Below are 21,976 nucleotides of genomic sequence, written 5' to 3'. Positions count from 1 at the left end.
ACACAAGACCTGCGACTTCTACCCACAAGAGTCTCCTGTCGCCGCCCTCTTCATGAGGTATTTTTTAACCCTGGGCGTAGTGGGCGTAGTGGGGCTTCGCGGACCTACGTGAAGTGGGCGAGAAACTACGCCCACCTCCGCACTCCGCGTAGCCCCACTACGCTCCGCAGGCCTCCCTCCCGCCCTCCCTAAATACTTTAAATTAAAAGTGGATACGAATTAAAACGCACTTACCTTGCCCGCCACTGCCCGCCGCTGCCCGCCGCGTCCCCGGGGCTCGCTATCTTCATGGCTGCCGTCTTGTGTATCTAATGCGCATGCGCGGCCGCTCGCGCATGCGCATTTCTCGTGAGAAATGCGCATGCGCGGCCGCTCGCGCATGCGCATTAGATACACAAGACGGCAGCCATGAAGATAGCGAGCCCCGGGGACGCGGCAGGCAGCGGCGGGCAAGGTAAGTGCCTTTTAATTCTTTTACACTATTAATTTAAAGTATTTTGGGAGGGCGGGAGGGAGGCGGGTGGCGGCCAGCTACGCTCCGTCTGTGGAGCGTGCATAGTGCCGGATTCTACGCCTGCTACGCAAAATGCGTAGAAGCCGGCACTACGCACACTCCGTGCACGGAACGTAGCCGCCCGCCCAGGGTTAGTATTTTTTTTACCTCAAACTCGGTTTTTACTTTTTAATTCCAGTAAACATGCTGCCACTGCCACCGCTACGCTATCAGCCACCATCTTTTGAGGCTGCTCCAATTCCACCTGCGCCTCTCCCGGTACACTGTTTCAAAAGGTTCTCCCTGCATGCCTCACATAAAATCCTTATCACCCTTTTCAATTCAATTCAAAAGTGCTTTATTTCGAGTATTACTCATAAAAGCAGACAAACATACATATATTAAAAAAACAATTAAATTTACATAGTCAATTAGACATAAGCACATAGGTGATATTTAAAAGAACGATACATGATTAAAATGTCAAGACCAGGTTTGATATAAAAAAAGTACCTGAATAATAATCACGAATAAACAATTTGTGAGAATATTCATATCATAAAATTCCAACCGATGATACGTTAAAATTAAGTATGTTACAATAAAGGATAAAATAGATACAAGTCTAGCAGTCTCTGACCAACTAATCAATTTTTCCAGAGAATAAACAATAGTCTAGCAGTCTCTGGAATTACGATGAATTATTACAGAGAATAGACATGTATCTAGCAATTCCTATAGACAAAACAATAAATAATTATCCTCCCATCAATCTCTGTCTTATAGTCCAAGCCCACCCCAGGTACTTTGCAGTAGCAATTATAATCCAATTAGCAGATGTAGATCTTACAATCCGCAATGCTACCATGCTGTTTTTTGTACCTAGGTTCCTGCACATGGGAGCCAACCAAGCTCGCCTAGGAGCAGAATACATTGGACAAGAGAACAAAAAATGACCAAGCGTCTCGTTACCTACCCCACAGACTGGACAGATTGATACACCCCCTGCTTTCCATTTAGATGTTAAATTACAGAGGGGTAGAGAACCTACCCTCAGTTGGAAAAGCAGTTTCCTGTCCATGGGTTTTAAAATGTAGTCCCAATAAATTTCATAAATTGGGTACAACTTGATCTCTAGGTAGCTAGCGGTCATAGACCCACTGTTTAAACTAAGCATACTCTTGTTGGCAACATGTTCCCAGTAAATATTTTTTATGGTGGACTTGGAAGGGAATGAAGCCCCTGCTGGATCAATCCATAGAGCATTAAGTCCTAGTTCGAACAAGGCAATCTTCAATGATTTAAACCATTTAATTTTGTTGTAGCAGTCACTTGTGACAACATCTTTAAACCCATTCGCGTAGTGAGAGAGCTCTGGCGTGGTCCAAAGCCTACGCCAGTATAAAATCGGGCGTAGTTTGGCCTTATCAGAGATCGCTCTCCTACCTAATTCATATCTTAGGGGCAATTGCGGGCTGCTCTGAGGGACACCTATCAAATTCCTATAAAATTTATTTTCTGAGGTTTGGAGCTCCTGAAGGTTTTCGTGCCCCCATAATTTTATTTTTTCACTATCCACCACCCTATGTATTTAGAAGTGATTTATAAAACAAAAACTCCTCAGACCTTACCCGACTACAACTATTGCTGTCGCTCAAAATCCCCTAACCGTTCCTGGCACTCCCTCAGCGAGTGGCTTCCCGCCCAATAACCTACCTATGTAACCTACAGCTAAGCCCTGCCCAAAATAAATACCCTCCCTATCCTGTACCGTTCCATTGTGAAAAGTCACCCAGGGGGAGACAGGCTAAGGTCTCGCTCCTGGGTCCCCGCAGTCTGCTGCTTGAGTTCTGGAAATAAGTCTGTTCCGCTGTTCCCTTTTTGAGGTCATAAGTGATTAGAACTATTTTCACATGGCACAGACACAACTGGTAAGGCAAACGGAAGCCAACAAACCATCTTGTGGGCCCAAGGGAGAGTAAGACCGTAACCAAACTGGAAAAACTGGAGTAAACAGACAAAAATCGGTGTTCTTCAGAAAATTGGGACACAAGGTACAAAGAAGCCTTTTTCCCTTGTTATTTGATTCTGTCTCCTGTATGACTTTCCCAGGATTATGGGCCATATGTATGAAGGTACCTATTTGCGATTCTAAAATAGCGATTTTTAAGGAATCTCTATTTCAGAATCGCAAATTGGTATGTATGTACAAATTCGCTATTTTTTTTGCGAATTCTTAGTATTTCTTAATTGCGATTAGCAAATTGCTAAACCCAATTAAGGAATACTTTCCCATTCATTTATATGGGCCAGGAGGCCCATAGGAATGAATGAGAAGGTATTCTCAATTTTGCGATTCACACTTTGAAAATCGCAAATTGAGAATAATTTCAAGGGCGCAGGGGTGTCCAAAGGACACCCTGTTGCACCCCTGAAATATGCAGGTGTGGACATGTGGCGCACATACATGCCCTAAGGGCATGTATGTGCGTCACATGGCACTTTGAAAAATGCTGAAATGTGCATTTTTCAAGGAAATCGCAACTTACCACCAACTAGAAGTTGGTGGTAATTTGCGATTCCTTAAGAACATTTTGCAAATTTTTTTGGCTTCATACATTGCATTTAAGGAATCACAAAATTTGCGATTCCTTAAATGCAATTGCAAAATAAGGAATCGCAAATTTTGCAATTCCTTATTTAGCACCAGATTTTACTTCATACATAATATTTTTCTAATTCGCATTCGCAAAGGCCTTTGCGAATGCGAATTTGCTTCATACATATGCCCCTAAGAGTTTTCTACAAATATTCTTTTAGGGTGAGATGTTTTTACTTGCTATTGTTTGTATATCTGAGCAGCGCATCAGGAAAATAATACAGAACAGGCTCCAATACACCTCTGGTGTTACAGATCTTTCCTGGTAATTATTGGGATAAGACCTATGCAACGGACACTTGAGGATAGCCCTGAGTCCACCAAATTTTTTTTCAATTTACTAAAATCCAGCTAAAGCCATATAAAGTCACAGAAAGGTATTAAAACAAGGTCTGTAAAATTAAATAGAGCTTCTCAGAGAAAAACTCTAAGGAGGGAGGCCTTATAAATCTAAGTGATGATGAAATTATCTGTGATCTACATGACCTGAAATAAGGACACACTGCTCTTACATATAATGATGCAAAGGTTCAGAAAATACTAAAGAAGAATTTAATAGCAGAATGCTTCACAACCATTTGACCCACAACATTCGGTGAGTAGCCATTCTGCTAATGAGTCCCTATCTTCAATAACAAAACATTGAAAATCTGGATACGCTATCAATAACTCACTTACCCTCATTTATTAACACAATAGTCCCCATAGCGCAAATACATTGTAAGATCCTGAATAAGCACCACACCTGGACTCTGACACAGAATCAATTTATGGTAAATAAAACTTCTTGAAAGTGATATCAGATAAGACTCAATAAATGAATGCAATACCTCACTAGACAGACATGATATTCTGTTAGAAATTGGAAAGCTAGGGCACAGACAGAACCACCAACTGATCATCAGAATGGAAATCCATTCAAGTCACTGGAAGTGGATGATGATAATATACCCCCATCTTTTCATGTTGGAGACACAATGGCCACTATCAGCCATAACCCGACAAAAATGCCAGAGTCTTAAAAAAAACTGCTATACTCACAGAACACATGTGGGTACTGAAAGATGTAAAAACAACTTAAAGTATTGCTTTCCAAACTCAGCTGAACAATCAACAAAATTGGTTACAGTCTCTACTGATTCAGATACAGGTATTACTAAGAATAAATGATCTTATTGACTTCATACAACTACTGCTTTATAAAATACGTGCCCAATTATTACAGTGTTAAGTTGTACCCAAAGAAGGAGGTATTTCAGATCAAATTCTTATGAGTTGTACCATAATAAGAACATTTCATAATGATTCCTGAAAAATGGCTTAAAATATCCCCGTAAATACTTCTCTGCCATCAGCTGCATATCAAGACTGTTGCATTATTCAAACCTCCTCTACATTGCTGCACAATGATTCTAATTCAATGGAAAATAGAAACAACGTATTGGAAGCTGATATTTCCATACAACTGGACCCAGCAGAAATAAACATTATATCTTACCCAATAAATGTGAAATTGAAAGTTTGTATTACAAACTTATACGCAGGACCTATGGAAGGACCAATAATGATTCTGGATCATGAAAAAGGTTTTGAACAACTTATATTCTCACCAAAGAGTGCAGATCATAAAAAACTTGGATGGCTGAATAATGAGGAAACATTTTAGCTTCAATTTGTGATTATGGATTGCTTAACAGTTATTGGAAACAATTGGGACCTGAGGCATGAGAATCTTGACTGTTCTTTATTAAATGTCCTGCACCCTTGGATCTCAAAAGGGAAATGATCATCAAAGCTTTGACCATATTGCTGAAGGCTATGTGGTATAAGCAATCAAAATCTGTTCATATTGTTTTTTTTTTGTTTTTTTTTTTTTTTTTCCCCCAAAACCTTTATTGGAGTAAGCATAGAAAAGTACAAGAATGGGCCTACAACCTCACGGGCTGGCCGCTAATAACAAGGCAAAATGCATGTAAGAAAATATACACCCGTGGATAGGTACAGCTCAAGTACAGAGCGTTACTCTATAGACATCACAGAACAATTTGTATTTTTATTTTTTACAAAAAGAAAACATAAACACTAAAGGCGAATGGACGATAATTAAGGTCAGCCCAAAGAGCGGAGGGGACGGTTCCATGATCAGGAGAACACACCCAGAGCCCGGAGGCTCCAATCAAGTCGGGGAGGGGGGGGAGGGGAGCAGCGGGGAGAACCGGAAGTATAAAAAACCTTACGGAAAGGTTCCGGGAACTCTAGTCTAGGGAGAAAGGACAATCTCAGCAGTGTTTTCAAGGGGAGGGGTGCAAATACCCCCACGATAATCATTCCACTGGCCCCAAACCTTCGTCCACGCCCTGGGTCTGCCCCTGGCCACATAAACCGTCTTTTCACGAAACATGGACCAGTCCATATTGTCCTCCCACCTCGAGACCTCAGGGGGCCTGGAAGCGCCCCAGAGTTGCGCGACATCCCGCTTCGCAATCATGTAACCAAGGGTAGCCCATCTGGTCTGGGCCACAGAGTAGTCAGTGGGTTCCCATACATTCAACAGACATCTGCGAGGCTCCGGTCGCAGGGCCACCTCCGTAACAGCAGTCATCACCTCAAGCACAGCAGTCCAATAAGCAGCTATAACCGGGCACTCCCAAAGGATATGCAAAAAAGTCGCACTCAAGCCACATCCACGCTTGCATAGCCCATCCGAAGAAAAGCCCATCGTAACCAGACGCGGACCAGTGACATAGACTCGATGAAGAATCTTAAGCTGAACCAAACGGAGACGGGCAGGAATGGCCACCTCCTTGGGAGAAGAGAGCGCCGATTGCCAATCCTCGTCGTCCAGTTCCAACCCATCGCGAACCCAAGCCTCCCGAAGTCGGATCAGTAAGTCCACCCGATTATTAATCAACTTCTTGTAAATCAGAGAAATAGTACTATCGGGAAGATGCCCATCAAGGACACGGTCCTCGAGGGGGGAAGAGTCAGGCAAGGCCTCATCAGGAACCAAGACTGAGACGAGGGCATGTCGGACCTGCAGGTAGCGAAAAAATTCCCTACCACTCAAACCATATTCCGCCTGGAGGGCCTGGAACGACTTCACACAACCATTCGAGTACACGTCACCCACCTTACAGATCCCAATCACATCCCAGCGGTCGAAACCCTTGGTAGACCAGAGTCCGCCCAAACGTTCGGATGCATAAAGCGGTGTCGCTAACGTCAATCGATCCTCCCACCCCAAACTCACACTCGCAGCCCGCCACACCGTTACTGCAATCCTGGATGGGCCCACAAGATGGCGCCCGGCCGATCGGGAATAAAGCGCTCTAGTAAAGTCCCCACCTGGAAGCTGGAGTCTGTCCATCTCGAATGCAGGATTACGACCCGGGGAAAACATCACATGATTAATGGCAGACAACTGGGAAGCCCAATAATATCGCTTGATATCGGGGAGCGCCATGCCCCCGTCATACCAGGGGATGGTGAGCTTTGCGAGTGCGATACGGGGTCGCCCATCCCATATCAACTGCCGTTGAAGACTCTCAATCTCTTGGAAATAGGTCTTAGGGATAGCGTCATAAGAGTTGTGAAGCGCGTAAAGGAATCGCGGCAAGGACATCATTTTAAACAGGGCCGCCCTGCCCAGCGGTGATAGAGGAAGCTTGCGCCAACGGGCCACATCCAATCGCAGTCTAAGCAACGGTGGGAGGAGATTATGCTCAAAGCGGAGCGTCGGGTCCAACGTAATAAAAATCCCTAAGTACTTGAAGCCCGAATGGACCACTTGAATGGGAAGTCTACTCGGCAAGGGGGGCAAAACCCCCGAAAGAACATATACACAGGACTTGGCCCAATTAATAACGAGGCCCGAGTTGGCCCCAAAAGAAGCAAGAACATCAAACAGAACAGACAGAGATTTACGCGGGGAGGTGAGGTATAAAAGGATATCATCCGCGTAAAGCAAAACGCGGTCCTCAAAGTCCGGAGACCAGCGAATCCCCTTGAGAGACGGTTCCCACCGGAGCCAGGCAGCCAACGGTTCCAAGGCGAGAGCAAACAGTAATGGAGACAAGGGGCATCCCTGACGGGTACCCCTGCCGAGGGTGAAAGGAGCCGAGACCCTACCATTCACCACCACTTGCGCCAGAGGTGCCGCGTACAGCAACTTGACCCAACCAATAAAATCAGGCCCAAAACCAAATTTCTCAAGAGCCGCCCAAAGATAGGGCCACTCCACCGTGTCGAAGGCCATGGATGCATCCAACGATGCCAAAATGGCCGGCTCCGTCAGAAGCCCCGCCCTCGCGATCGCGCCATGAAGACGACGTAGGTTCAGAGCCGTGTTGCGATGTGGGATAAATCCAGATTGATCCGGATGGACCAAGTCACTAATGACCGTCAAGAGACGGGTGGCCAGGAGTTTCGCCAACACCTTGGGTTCAACATTTAGTAGGGATATGGGTCTATAGGAGGAACAAAGATCACGTGGTTTGCCCTCCTTGGGGATGACAACTATCGTGGCTAGTCTCTGATCATAAGGGAGAATACCCCGTTCCCGGGACTCCAGAAACATGGCGCGGAGATACGGAGCAAGCCTATCCGGACGCAATTTGTACAATTCGATTGGCAACCCGTTCGGGCCCAATGCTTTGCCAGAACAGAGGGAACGGATGGCAGTAGCTATCTCATCAACCGTAAAGGGGGAGTCCAACGCCACACGGTCCGAATCAGAAACAATGGGCAGGGCTATATCACGCAACAGAAGGCGAGAGTCAACCACATCCCTCACAGACACAGGGGTATACACCACACGGAAGTACTCGGCAAACCGGTCAACTACCCCAATCGGGTCCGTTACACTCACACCACAGGCAGACTGAATCACGGGTACCACACGATTAGCTCTCTCCTTCTTATCCAGCCACGCCAGTAATTTACCCGCTTTATCACCCACATCATACAAACGTCCCTGTTGCTCCCGAAACATCACTTTGGCGGCATCCGTGACCAAGGACTTATAATCAAATTGTTTCAGACCCAGGGCATGGAGCTTCTCAGGCGTGATACCAGATTCCAAGCCCTCCTCCAGTACAGAAATTTCCCCCTCAAGATCAACCACTTCTCTATTCCTCGCTCTCTTAGCCTCAGCAATAAGGGAGAGGGCCTGCCCACGAATCACAGTCTTAAAGGCCTCCCACAGGGACACAGCAGATGAAACCGACCCCTCGTTATCCAGAAAATACGAGTCGAGGGACTTAAGTAAAAGGGTGCGGGTCTCAGGGGAGGTAAGATACCACGGATTAATGGGAGCCACCCTGCCCGCTGCTTCCACCCCAACCTCAAAACGAAGCCAGAGCGGAGAGTGGTCAGAGATACCCCTGGGCAAGTGCACAATCTCACGCACAGCCGGGGACTGAGCCGCAGGCATCAGGAAATAATCCAGCCGAGACAAACTCCCATGGGCCCCGGAGTGAAAGGTGTACTGCAGCTGCGTAGGATGCAAAAGCCTCCAGCAGTCCACTAGGCCGAAGGTATCCAAAAAGCCACCCAACCACTGCTGAGCCGCCGGGGTATCCCTAGGAGGGTGGCGATCATGAATGCCAGAGACTACCGAATTGAAGTCACCAGCCAGAAAGAGAGTACTATCAGGAAGGTCCAACAAGACACGGCCCAAATCTGAAAAGGTGGAAGTCTGCAAGCCGGGGGGCACATAAACAGTTAATAAGGAAAGGGTACGGCCTTCATACCGACCCACAAGGACAGCATACCGCCCCCGGTCATCCTGTATAACATCATCAATAGCCAGGGGGAGGGAAGCCCGAATGAGGATACCCACACCCCTGGAACCCGAGGTGAACCCCGAATGTGCTACGAGGCGATAGCCCCACCTGTTCATTGCATGACAGACATTGCCTATCAAATGAGTCTCCTGCAGGAAAACAACGTCAGGAGATAAACGTCGTATACATTTCAACACCACACTGCGTTTGATACGATCACCCAGACCATTAACGTTCCACGAAACAAATCTCAACCCGCTACCCCCCATCCCACCCGACAAAGCCCAAACCCCCCATCAATGAGCACGACCACAAAAAGCAATTCAAATACAGAATAAAGTCGCCTTGAACACAGAACATACAAACAATGAACTTCCCAACCACCCACCCCCCAAATAACAGGAAAACACCCCCCACCCTGCACCCCTGCAAAAAGCTAAAAAGCCACCCCAACCTGCAGTGTGCCTGTCGCCCAAGAACCCCTATTCTACACGAAGACCCCGGAGGAGGAAAGGCTCCGGCCCACCCGCCCCCCGATCAATAAATAACGAGAATAAGACCATACATCAAAACACATATGAGGTAGAGGAACATAGGCTTACATCCCTGGAAAAGTCATACAAAACAAGGCATCAGTCAAAAACGAAACGTTTAGCTCTCAACACCACCTTCAGCACCGCCCGGGTGGGTTTCGGACTCAGTCTCAGGAGGTCGATTAGGCAGGGAGTCCAGCCAGTCATTCACAGCCTCTGGCCGATCAAAAAAGAAAGTTCGATCATCATGCTCCACCCGCAGCCTGGTCGGAAAGAGCATTGCATAACGCATCCCCAAGTCCCTAAGACGTTTCTTGGCACCACGAAATCCCATCCGCTGCTTCTGGACCTGTTGGGAAAAGTCCGGATAAAAGTTCACCGTGGCATTTTCAAAGGCTACTGGGCCCTTCGCCCGCGAGGCCTGCAGGATAGCGTCCCGATCTCTGTAGTGGAAAAGCTTGGCAACAATAGGTCTCGGCGGGGCGCCAGGCTTGCCCTGGCCCCCCGGAACACGATGTGCGCGCTCCACTGCGAAAAATTTACTAAGGCCAGACGGTGAAAGGTGATTCTGGATAAGATCTTCAACCAGGAGATCAACCGAGTGGGGTTCTGGATTCTCCGGCACACCAACCACGCGAACATTACAGCGACGCGCCCTGTTCTCAAAATCCTCCAAGCGCCGGGTCATGAAATCGTTCACCCTGCGGAGATTGCCAATCTCCGTCTGAATATCAGAGACGTCCGTCGTGAGGCTGGAAGATTTGATATCCAACGATTTCACCTTTTCGTTCGTCTTGGAGAGATCGGCTCGAATCAAATTGACCTCAATCGCCACAGTGTCCAGTTTGTGGGCCAAAGTTTCATACTGGTGGCCTATGGATTCCCTCATGCCAGAAATGGCGCCCATGATGTCTTGCAAGGAGGGCTCCAGCGACGCATCTAGTACTTGGTCCGACGCAGTGGGACCGGGCAGGGCAGCTCCGGGGGACCCCTTAGAGTGGGTATAACGATCCATGACATTAGATTGAACCGGACCCCCGCGCAGAGGTGCCTTCGTCTTGCGCGTCTCTCGGTCCCCTCTGCCCGCCATTTTGAAGATGCGTCACAAGCAATGTCACCAGGGTCGACAGGCCGAGCACCAGAAACGGAGGCCCCTGGACCAAAGGACTACAAGAGATGTAGCACCAGGATAGATGCAGCCCACTCCAGAAACAGTGCAGCCAAGGGCCAAACAACCTACGTGGAGAGCGGCCGCAGCTCTGGCCCAGCCCTCTCACCAATGTCCCAGTCCGAGGCAGAAACGAAACCGAAACTTAAGAGGGGGTCTCACACGTCCAATCCCCCTGCCGTTGTTGTTCAACTCCAAGACGGCCACCGAACCTCACCCAGTCCCGGGCGCACTTCGAGGGCGGAGCCCAAAAGTTCAAGTGAACATAATTCAGACACCCAATGTCCAAATTCGTTTATGAAAAGTCCAGGTAGATCAGCCCAACGTCCTCTATATGAATCCTCGCAAAAATCAGGATTAAATCAGGATATTAAGCCGGGAGCGGCGGGGGTCCGGGGAGCGCTGTGCTCACGCGGCCATCTCGGATGCCCGCCAAGCTCCTCCTCCTGTTCATATTGTTAGACTTGATTGCTGATTGTAGCTCTAAACAGCAGTCTGTTCAAATGTTTATCCTTATTGGGTGTATTCTGTTTTTGTAGTCATGTTTTATAGTTTTTACTCTTTCAGACTTCATTTGGCTTTAGTATGGCTGTCATCTTTCCCCTCTACAGTAATTTTTCAATAAGTATAAAATAGTCCCCAGTGTCATATTTTACAACCCTTTTGTATGCCATAGTGAATAATTTTAAGGTATATGATACCTCAATAGCAATTGCCAACTTGGAAGCCCATTGTTTAGCTGCAACAAAGAGGATACTAGAGTTCTTAACCTAATAATTCCACTATTTTCTCACACCGACCCTGATTCTGTAAATTTGCAGAAATTAAACTGTATCAATGCCCAGTTCAAAGAGAAGAGAGCCATGATCTTTTCTGGACTGCTAGTGATTGAAAAATCCAAGCATTTTTGGAATTCCGTCACATGAACAAAATAATAATTAATAAGTGAAATATACTCTGCCAAAGTAAATGTGGAGCTTGAGCTTTTGGCACCTCAATGTAGCTTAAAAAAATTATCAACATTCAGATTCCATAATGATTTATGAATGAATGTATCACTTGCAGTCATATTATGTTTATTAAGTCATTGATGAGTTTTCTAAAATTGCTCATCTAGTGCTTCATAGGTGGAGATTTTGCTTTCACAAAATACATTTGAATTGAACTCACCTGTTAGTAAAATGGTGCCTACTGTTATGAAATCGATTATGGATTCTAGTCCGGAGATTAATTGTTTAACTTGATACTTTTCTTTTGCCAGAAACAGGGTTAAATGCATCCTGGTTCTTCATGTTGCTACAGGAAAAATACTGTTTTTTCAGAATTAATGCTGAGATGCCTTTCCACAATACTTTAGCATTGATCTTGCCTCTGGAAACAAGAGTACGACTAATACCCGAATGTGAAGAGATGGAGACAAAGTCTATAGTATAAACATGATGTAAAGCCTTATCTTCATCCTCCAACAGTCCTGGGTTTCCAACCACAGTAAGAAGGATATTTACTTTTGACCTACAGGAGGGGTTATCGAGGTTGACTTTTTTCCAAATTTCCCTGGATCGAAATGCTTTTGGCAAGAGGAATTGGATGAATCTTTATAGACTGGAATAAATGTGCTTTTTTACAGTAGGCGGAACCCTTGCCCTTGTGTGGCAAGACTTGCATCCATTCATGTTGTTCTCCAAAAAGCTTAGAGACTAGAAGGCAGAAAGTCCAGTGAAGATTGCCTTACTGAAGATTCCATTCATGAGAACTCATTCACATATTCCTTTCTGTTGGAACCAAATCAGAAGCTCACATCCTATCAGAGGAAATGTCTGATAAGAATTTGGCCAGCTGTTTCATCTTGTCTAGCAAGGATAAACATTTCTCACCCTCCTGCAGGGCCTCTGCCAGGGATTTAAAACGTTTGACTAACAGCTAGCCTTATTAATTATAAGTTGAGAAACTCTTGGGTTTCAGTGTCCTGTTTTTCCCCGCATTTCCTTTTTAAAGCAAAATGCAACCCATTCTTCTGGGTGTAGTACTCAAAGTTAATAGATCTTTGCTCACTTAAAGTAGCTATCATTAAAGGAATCTTTGAGGAATGAACATGAACTTTAGATGGGGGAGATGATCCTGATCCCTCCACATCCACAAAGAATCAAAACCCTGATCTTATCATTAAAAGGAAGGGCCAAACCTGAAAGTCTTTCACATTGCGCAATCAGGGCTTGAGAACAATCCTGCTTTAGGTCTGTCCTGAGAAACCTCAGTTCACATAGATGCTCCAGGCCTGCTCACAGCATACCTAGATTCACCTGAAAGCCCTGCTCAACAGGGGTTGGAGACTGCCCCTTCACCTGGTTCTTCCTTTTGAATCTCTCAGTCTCCACAGCCATGTCTACAGCTACCTCAATCATCCAGTGTACTTCCAACTTATCCTTATCCCCAATGAAATCCCCTGAGGTGTCCATCGGAGGAAGAGGAGGAGTCTAGACTTACTGCTAGCTGAAGAGAAATTCAAAACAAGTTGTTTACACTTGGATGAGCGTTTGCCCTCTAACATGGTAGACAAGTATCCTGAAAAGGTAAAGGCCATACATATCCTATGGCACAATAAATAGGAGGTCAGAGTTCTTTTTCTTTTCATACTACACTTTTGTTTTGGATTTTCTCTTTTCTGCCTTGATTTCTTTTTTTTAAGGTCTGAGTAGACTGCAACGCTTATGCCAGACCATAGGTGATCAAGCTAAAAAATAATTTTCAGGAGTACTATACAGAGGGGCTATGGCTTCATCTATGTGTTGATGTAAAGGAGTACATCTTTTGGTTGGACAAAAGTTATGACCGACCACAGAAAACATGCTTACCCTTCAAGAGCTGCAATCATTTGTTTATCATGCCAGAGATGTTTATCAAGTCTAGCTATTTTTTTACAACCGAGTTTGACCCTTGGATCAAGTCCATACGCTGCAATGACATATGTCTCCTAGACAGTTAGATACTTTTGGTGTTTGCTCTTCTCTGGCAGCAGCATGAATGGGAGGAGGGTAGTCAGGAGGAATGTGTTGCTTCATTGCTGTCCCAGCTAGCCTTTTCCCCTTTCATCATCATCTTTAGAGATACCTTAGCAGGGCACTCCTTTAGAGAATGGTGTTTTTTCTGTCTAATTCCTACTTTTTAGATTTATTGGCTGGAAATACTTTTTTTAAACTCATCGTCTTCCAAAAGTTAATGGAATTGTTAAATGTTTTATTTATCTTTTAAATGCATTTCTTTATCTATTTTTTCAAATCCCCAAAACTTTTTTACTGTGCATTAATGCTACCCTGGTCTGAAACCTAAACCGCCTCACTACCATTTAATGCTACCTCCCCTGAACCCAAATACTCACTTACAACCAATTAACAATATGTTTCTGTGAAACATAAAAAATACTAGACCTGCCTAACACTATCCTTCCCTGAACCCTAACAACTCCCTGCTGCAACTTAACTCTACCCTTTCATGAACCCTAAAAAACCCTTACTAATCTATTATGCCACTTTTGCCTGAATCCTAAAAACCTGGTATGACCCCTTACTGCTACTCATTCCTGAATCCTAAAAAAAAACACTTACTACTCCATTCCCTGAACCATCAGAATCCTGCATTATCCCTTAATGTTACCCTTCACTAAACAGGAAAACACTACTATCCCTCCCTAAATGGCAAAATCTGTTTACTACCCATTAATGCTATGCTACCATGAAACATACAAACTCTTACTGTTGCTTAACACTAACCTTTCATGAACCATACAGTCTGCTACTACCCATTAATACTACCTTTCACTGACCATCCCTTAGTGCTACCCTTCTTTTACCCCCTAAACCACCTTACTACCCCTAATGGTACCCTTCCTTATACTCTAAAACATCCTTACTACTACTTAACGCTCTTCTTCCTAAATCCTAACGAAAACCCTTAGTACTCCTCAATGCTACCCTTCTGTGAACCCTCAGAATCTTTACTATCTCTTAATGCTACCTTTCACTGAGCCCAATTAACACCTTACTACCCCTTACAGCTACCCTTCCCAGAACCAGAAAACCATGCTACCCCTAAACGCTACCCATCCCTGTACCCTAAATAACCCTTACAACACATTAACATACTTATTATCCTTACTACCACTTAATTTTACTCTTTCTAATCCCTAAAAACTCATTACTACCTCTTAAGTCTACCTATCTCTGAACCAGCAAAATGTTTTACTACTCCTGTATACTACCCTACCCTGGCTAAACATAACTATGCTCATCCCTGAGCCCTACATGCTCCTTAACCCTACCCTTCTATGAACCCTGCAACACCCTATCCTTTAATGTTACCCGCTCCCTGAACCTTAAAAACTCAACACAATTCTTCCTTGAACACTACAACCCCATTACTAACCCTTAACGGTCCCTTTCTTGGACCCTAAAAAGCTCTCACTACCCTTCAATGCTATTCTTCCCAATTTATTTTTACCCATTAAAACTCATTTAGAGATACTGCCCGCTGAAAGCAGAGATGACCTAAGAGTGAAATACTAGCAAAGATCTGTAATCAAATGACTGATTTCCCAATTAGTTCCCCATTTCTAAGGCAGCCCTCAGAGTCGAATTTGCAATCCCTTTTATTTATATTTCCACCTTCCTCCCTGCAGTTATCGATGCCCACAATCAAGAACAAGGTTATACCACAATTCAGTAATGCTGTTACCACAACAAGCAATCAAAATATTACCGCAAATTTAGAGATAAATGTGCAAGCAGTATTTCCGTCTCTTTTTCCGCACTTTTTGATGTAAAATTAGCACCAACTTTTTGCATATGCTATGGTACTAATAGGCAAAGAATGCAGTAATATTTGCAAAATGCAAAAGTAGCATTAACCGTGCTATAAAACACTTTCCACACATTCTGCCATTTTTATCGACATCTTTTCTCTCATTCTAATTCACTCCCATTGTAGTATGAAATACACCAAATATTAGTGCATTAGTATTCAAATTTTTTTTTGGGCAGTAATGGACACATCCATTATTAGCATTGATTTAACAATGCAGTTGTCTCGATGACTTAGTTTAGAAATTCTTTAAAATATGCATTGAGTGGGCTTTGGCTTGGCTCCATCCAGAAGAGTAATTCTGTCTCACCACATGGTACCAACTGACAATGTATAATTCCACCTTACAGGAAGTGCTCACAATAGAATGCACAATAGATTATTCTAAACATGAGAAATAAACTAAACTATGGTGTTTGTTACATTCAGTTTGGTTTTCTCCTACAGGCATTCTTCATAGAAAGCTATTTTTACTGCTTTTTTCAGCACTGGTAAAAGCAAAAGGACAGGATTTATTGTGATGAACATTTGTACATACAATGCATGCAAACAGCATTTGTGAATTTTGCAATTCAATCAAGTGGTGGCTGAGGACACGGGTGCACGCACCACAGTAAACAAAATGTCAAGATTAGTAGTATTTGAATGTTCACAAGCATCTGGTGCTCTAGGAGGAAGAGCCACCAAGTCTTCACCAACTGAAAAGATGCAAATCTGAAAAAATAGTCTCAGCACTCAATGAATGAAATGAAATGAAATTAAATTAAATTAAATGAATGAAATTAAATGAAAATTGATTTGTAGAGCACATGGCTGCCCTAGAGCGTCCCAGCGCTAAAAGAAACACAAAGCTACCAATAGCGTGCACCAAGAAGTCAGACGTCAAGAGGGAATAAGTGGGTTTTCAGGGCTTTCCGAAATTTCCCCAGACTTGAGGGGCCGATTAGGATGGCGGACGGACTTGCATCCGTCCGCCATCCCAGAGGTGGAGGGACCGTCCGCATGGGCTGCGGCGGTCCCTCCGTGCAAATTAGGATGTGACCGCCACCCTGGCGGTCACATCCTGGATATTTAACATTGCGGCGGGTGCTGCTTCAAGCAGCACCCGCCGCAATGTTAAAAGTGCATGTTTTACATTTACATGCACAAAGCGGCAGGCACCGCGCGGTGCCTGCCGCTTTGTGCATGTAAATGCTGGGGGGTACCATAGGTACCCCCCATGTGCACCCCCCACCCGTCCACACCCTGGGGGCCCGCAACGGGCCCCCAAAATCAAAAGTACACATGCTTTTCCACGGCGGAAAAACCGCCGCGGAAAAGCATGTTTACTAATGTTTCCTAATTTGGCTGGCGGTGTCTGATAGACACTGCCAGCCAAATGAGAGCTTTTCCGCCACGGTTGTAATCCGACCGCGGCGGAAAAGCAGCGGACAGAAACCAAGACCCACCAGCCATCGTAATGCGGCGGTGGGTCTTTGGTGACTCCGCAGAGGATTTTCCGCCTCCTCCAGGCCGGAGGTGGCTTCCGCCGGCCCGGAGGAGGTGGAAAATCCTCCATCCTAATCGGCCCCCAAGGTTCCTTCCGAATCGCAACTGGGAGGGCATTCCACAGCTGACCGGCATTAACGGAAAACCGGCGGCCACCAGACCGTGCCCTCTTCAATCTCGGAATTGTCACCAGATTGCCATGGTCGGACCGAAGGGAGCGCAACGACTTATAAGGGCGGATCAAGTCCCTCAGGATAGGAGGGCCGACGCCCTGAAGTGATCTGAACACAATGCAGAGGGACTTGAACTTCACTCTTGCTCGGATCGGCAGCCAGTGAAGGGCCTTAAGGGCAGGTTTGGCAGAAGATCTTTTTGCCGATCCGGTGAGCAGCCTGGCAGCCGCTTTCTGGACTCTTTGGAGCGTATTGAGGGTTGACTCTGGGGCCGCCAGGAATAGGGCGTTGCTATAATCTAGCCTCGATAGAATGAGCCCCTGCACCAGAAGTTTCCTGGAGTTGGGCGGGAGTAGCGGAAGAATTTTCCGCACTGATCGGAGCAGGCCATAACAGGTCCCCGCAACCCTTTTGGCCTGTGTTCCCATTGACAGCTCCGGCTCGAACCAGACCCCCAGGCTTTTTATTGCATCCTTAGGGGAGGGGGGGGCACCCAGACAAGGGGGCCACATGGTTTTTGGGAGAGAGGTAACCGAGTTGCCCAGGAGCATCAGCTCCGTCTTGGTGCCATTGAGTTTTAGTCGGGAGCCTGACATCCAGGACATAATGCCTGATAAACAGGAGGCAAACTTTTCACTATGACTTTCTGAGAGAGACAGCGAGACGACCAGATGTGTGTCGTCTGCGTAGGTCACTATTTTCACCCCGAAGGGTGAAACCACCTCCTCCAGTTGGGTCATGTAAACGTTAAAAAGCGTAGGGCTCAAAGATGAGCCCTGCGGGACTCCACACTGAAGGGGGATAGGCTCAGATCTAGTGTTGCCTTCGCAGACCTGATAGACCCGCCCGCTCAGATATGAGGTGAGCCACTTGAGAGCCACGTCCCTCACTCCCATCTCGGCCAGACGTTGAATCAGGATACGATGGTCCACAGTATCGAATGCAGCGCTTAGATCCAGGAGGACCACAGCCGCGGATCCTCCTGAATCTAAGATGCATCTGGCCTCCTCCACCATGGCGATTAGGGCCGAGTCAGTTCCCTGCCCGGGAAGAAAGCCCGTTTGAGACTGTCGCAGCAGGTCATTGGACTCAAGGTAAAGTGATAGCTGCCGGTTGACGCATTTCTCAGCGATCTTGCTTAGGCCCGGCAGTAAAGAGATGGGACGAAAGTTTGACAGATCCGCGGGATCGAGGCCTGGTTTTTTTAATAGCGCCTTTACCATTGCCTGCTTCCAGCTAGGTGGTACTACGCCCTGCTTGAAAGAGGCATTTAGCAGGGCCGTTGCGGGGGCAGCAATGGTGTCAGTAAACCGCTTGAGGACATGAATAGGCATGGGATCAAGGGGAGAGCCGCTCTTAAGGGCGGACAGCTCGGCACAGAAAACCTCCCTCGAGATAGGTGTGAAGCTGTCCAACACTACCCTATCTGGAGCGGTGTCTGGCTCAACTTTATTGTGCCTGGGGGCACTCTGGGGAAGACTGGCTAGAATGTTACGAATCTTGCTGTCAAAGTAATGGGCCAGTTGGTTACATTTGTCTTTGCTCCCATCTTGTGATACAGGTGGAGAGGGGACTTTAAGCAGCTCCTTAACAATCTTATACGTCTCCCTCGAGGAATTAGAAGAGGTTTTTATTCTTTCCTCGAGGAAGGCAGCTTTAGTCAGATTGCGAGCCGCCTTATAGGATCTCATAGCTTCGCGGTAATCTGATCTAGTGTTAGACGCCCAGTTCTTACGCCATTCTCGCTCGAGTTCTTTGCACTTTTTCCTCATCATCCTCAGTTCAGGCGTGTACCAGGAGGACTTAAGGCCACCGTTCTTTTTGTTAACCATTTTCATGGGCAGAACGGCAGAGCATATCCAGCTATGGAGGTTAACATCGGCCTCCAGAGGATCGACTTCAGGTATGGGGACCGTATGTTCAAGTGCTGTGGTTAGGTCCTTTATTGACAGTTGAGACCATAGGCTTTGAGGGGTACGTGAGGACGTTGCGGGGGGAGGTCTAGGTTCTATGGTGTGGTTAAGCTCGAAAGGGATCAGGAAATGGTCCGACCAGGGGAGGGGGAGAGGGGGTAAAGACCTAAGTTGGAAGATGTTAGAGAACACTGAATCCAACAAATGGCCTTTTACGTGGGTAGGCTCGGACTTGTGCAACACAAGGTTGCCTGCCCTGAGCTCAGATCTCAGTTCTGAAGCCACTTTATTATCTTGATTATCAAAATGGAGATTCAGGTCTCCCAGCAGCAAGAAGTTTGAAGAAGAGGCTTCCAACGCCAACACGGTGTCGAGAAGGGAGCTAGTAAATTGCTTTATTCCGCCCGGAGTTGTTGGGGGAAAGTTGTATCCTAAAATAAAGACTCTCGGCGTCCAGAATGAGACCCTTATCTGCCCTACACGTGAATTTATCCCTGTAGATTATGGCTAATCCCCCCCCCTTCCCTTGAGATCTATGGAGGCATTGGATAAGATAGCCGTCCGGAAGGGCGTTAACAATATCGAAATCAGAGTTGACAGATAACCACGTTTCAGTGAGAAACAAAATGTCCAAGTTGTTATCCTGGATTACATGGTGGATCTGTAAAGAGTGTTTGGGCAGGTAAATAGTGCCATAGCCAGCGGGACCCCCGCGTGAGCTCCTATTGTAATGCCCTGGCCCCTACTGTATGTAGGAGCGACAGGAGGTAACCCATAGACCACGTTGGGATGGGTGTGTAGCATAAACAAAAAACAATTCCCAACAGGTGTAATTAAAAGGCAATTTTAACAATGTATGCAGTTTGCATTACATAAATGAGCAACAAGGAGTCTCTACAATTTTTTGAAAAAGGGTTATTATTCACCAGTTGAGAAGGGGGTTATTTCACATGGTAATACAGTTAAACAGCACTGTACAGAGCAAATCATGTGACAACCCGGTGGCACTTGGTGAGTAGTGATATATACAGTTGGTGATGGTGAAAGTGCAAGTGCTATGGTGAACAGCGTGATCGACGCATAGTGACAAATTATAAACAGTAATGTCTCCAAAAGATCAAGTGGCAGTCACTTAGAACATGATTAGATGAATTTTAACAGGAGCACAAAACATAATATGCGCCATGTAATTATGCTGTAAAGTCGACGGCGTTTCGATCCCCGGGAGTCGGGATCGTCATCAGGACAGGGTCGTCGATGAGGACAGTGAAAGTCACCCAAGCGGCGGCGCGTGGGTGGCTGGAGTCCGAGCGGTCGCTCTGGAATCGGCGGCTGATTGAAAGCAGAGATGAATCTGATCAGCGAGGATGGCGGCGCCTGTATAAATCAGGGCGGCAGAGGGCGATAAGGGCTCTCAGGATCTGGTATAGCCCCTACTGTGGCAGAATTCACACGGCATGAATAGGTCATCTGATCTCATTTTGTGCGAGCAGTGTCGCGAGTCAACCGGTCAGAGGAGAATAAGATCCTCCTTTGAGTATTTATCCCCGTGGTGACCTGCCACGGACGGCATCCCTGGCCCTAGGTCCGTCCTGGCCGGGACGGGCCCAGACGGGCTTGCCTCCGGCACGCCATCGGCGCGCCCGCTGCACCCGCCCACTGCGCCCGCCCACTGCGCGGACGGACATGGACTGCCATTTATGAAGCGCGTGGGCCTGGAATCGCCCGAGCACTAGAGCGCTAAGTGGCAGAATTCCCCCAAGATGGCGCTTACAGAGATCGCGCTGGGGAGGTAAGCCTACAGCCAACCGGAGCCCTAAATCGGCCCTCAGGTAGCCACACAGAAAACAATGTACAGATGTACTAATAGTGCACAGACTACAATAGCAAGTTAAAAACGAAAGCAAATAAATCGGTAATTTTCAGTAATATTCTATTAAAATCAATAGCAAAATGTGTGCAATATGTGGATGCAGCCTAACTCCCAGTAACAGCCAGGGGAGCTTTGTGTGTCAAGAAGAGCGCCAAATGAGCGAAGCAATTTATAGCGTGAGGGCCTGGAATCGCCCGAGCACTAGAGCGCTAAGTGGCAGAATTCCCCCAAGATGGCGCTTACAGAGATCGCGCTGGGGAGGTAAGCCTACAGCCAACCGGAGCCCTAAATCGGCCCTCAGGTAGCCACACAGAAAACAATGTACAGATGTACTAATAGTGCACAGACTACAATAGCAAGTTAAAAACGAACGCAAATAAATCGGTAATTTTCAGTAATGTTCTATTAAAATCAATAGCAAAATGTGTGCAATATGTGGATGCAGCCTAACTCCCAGTAACAGCCAGGGGAGCTTTGTGTGTCAAAAAGAAAAGGTTGGTCAAGGTTGGCTTTGTGGTATCAACAGTTTTGTTCTTTATTTTCACATCTGTTTTCAAATTTCACATTTGGCAAAATGTGTTTTGTCTGTGCTGACAGAGTACCAGCAGACTTCTTCAGGGCCAGTCCCGTTGTTATGTGGCAAGACAGCCATGCTGTTTCACTGGCTTTCCTTTGACGTGTGGGGAAAGGAAAGTAGTTAAAACAATGTGGTGAGAGTACTCTCCCAAAGATACAATGCCCCAACTTTAAATAAGCACCCCAGACAGCGCACACTTTTAGCAGGCATGCTCAAGAAACAATAAATACCATTAGGTCTCCCTTGCTACATCATGCCAGGATCAGCCCTGAAAAAGTTTGTTGCAAGACTGTCAGCACAGATGAAACACGTGTTCGTGAGGGCGAACTTGGAAAACAGATGTGAAATTAAAGAACAATAATGTTGATACCACGAACTCAACCTTATTCTTTGAGGGCCTGGAAACTATTTCTAGCATTTGTGAACGCCTATGTTTGCATGTGTAGACACATTAAAGCCAAT

At 46.1% G+C, this 21,976-nt stretch overlaps 1 pseudogene; it reads right to left on the bottom strand.

The window, feature by feature from the left end:
* Positions 1-1,323: 1,323 nt before the first annotated feature.
* The window catches only part of LOC144763886 (hyaluronidase PH-20-like), a 41,599-nt pseudogene continuing 20,946 nt past the window's right edge, over positions 1,324-21,976 (bottom strand).

The sequence above is a fragment of the Lissotriton helveticus genome, chromosome 1_1, assembly GCF_964261635.1.
Source record: "Lissotriton helveticus chromosome 1_1, aLisHel1.1, whole genome shotgun sequence".
NCBI lineage: Eukaryota > Metazoa > Chordata > Amphibia > Caudata > Salamandridae > Lissotriton > Lissotriton helveticus.
The sequence above is the reverse complement of the archived record's forward strand: the minus strand, read 5'-3'. Positions and strand labels throughout refer to the sequence as shown.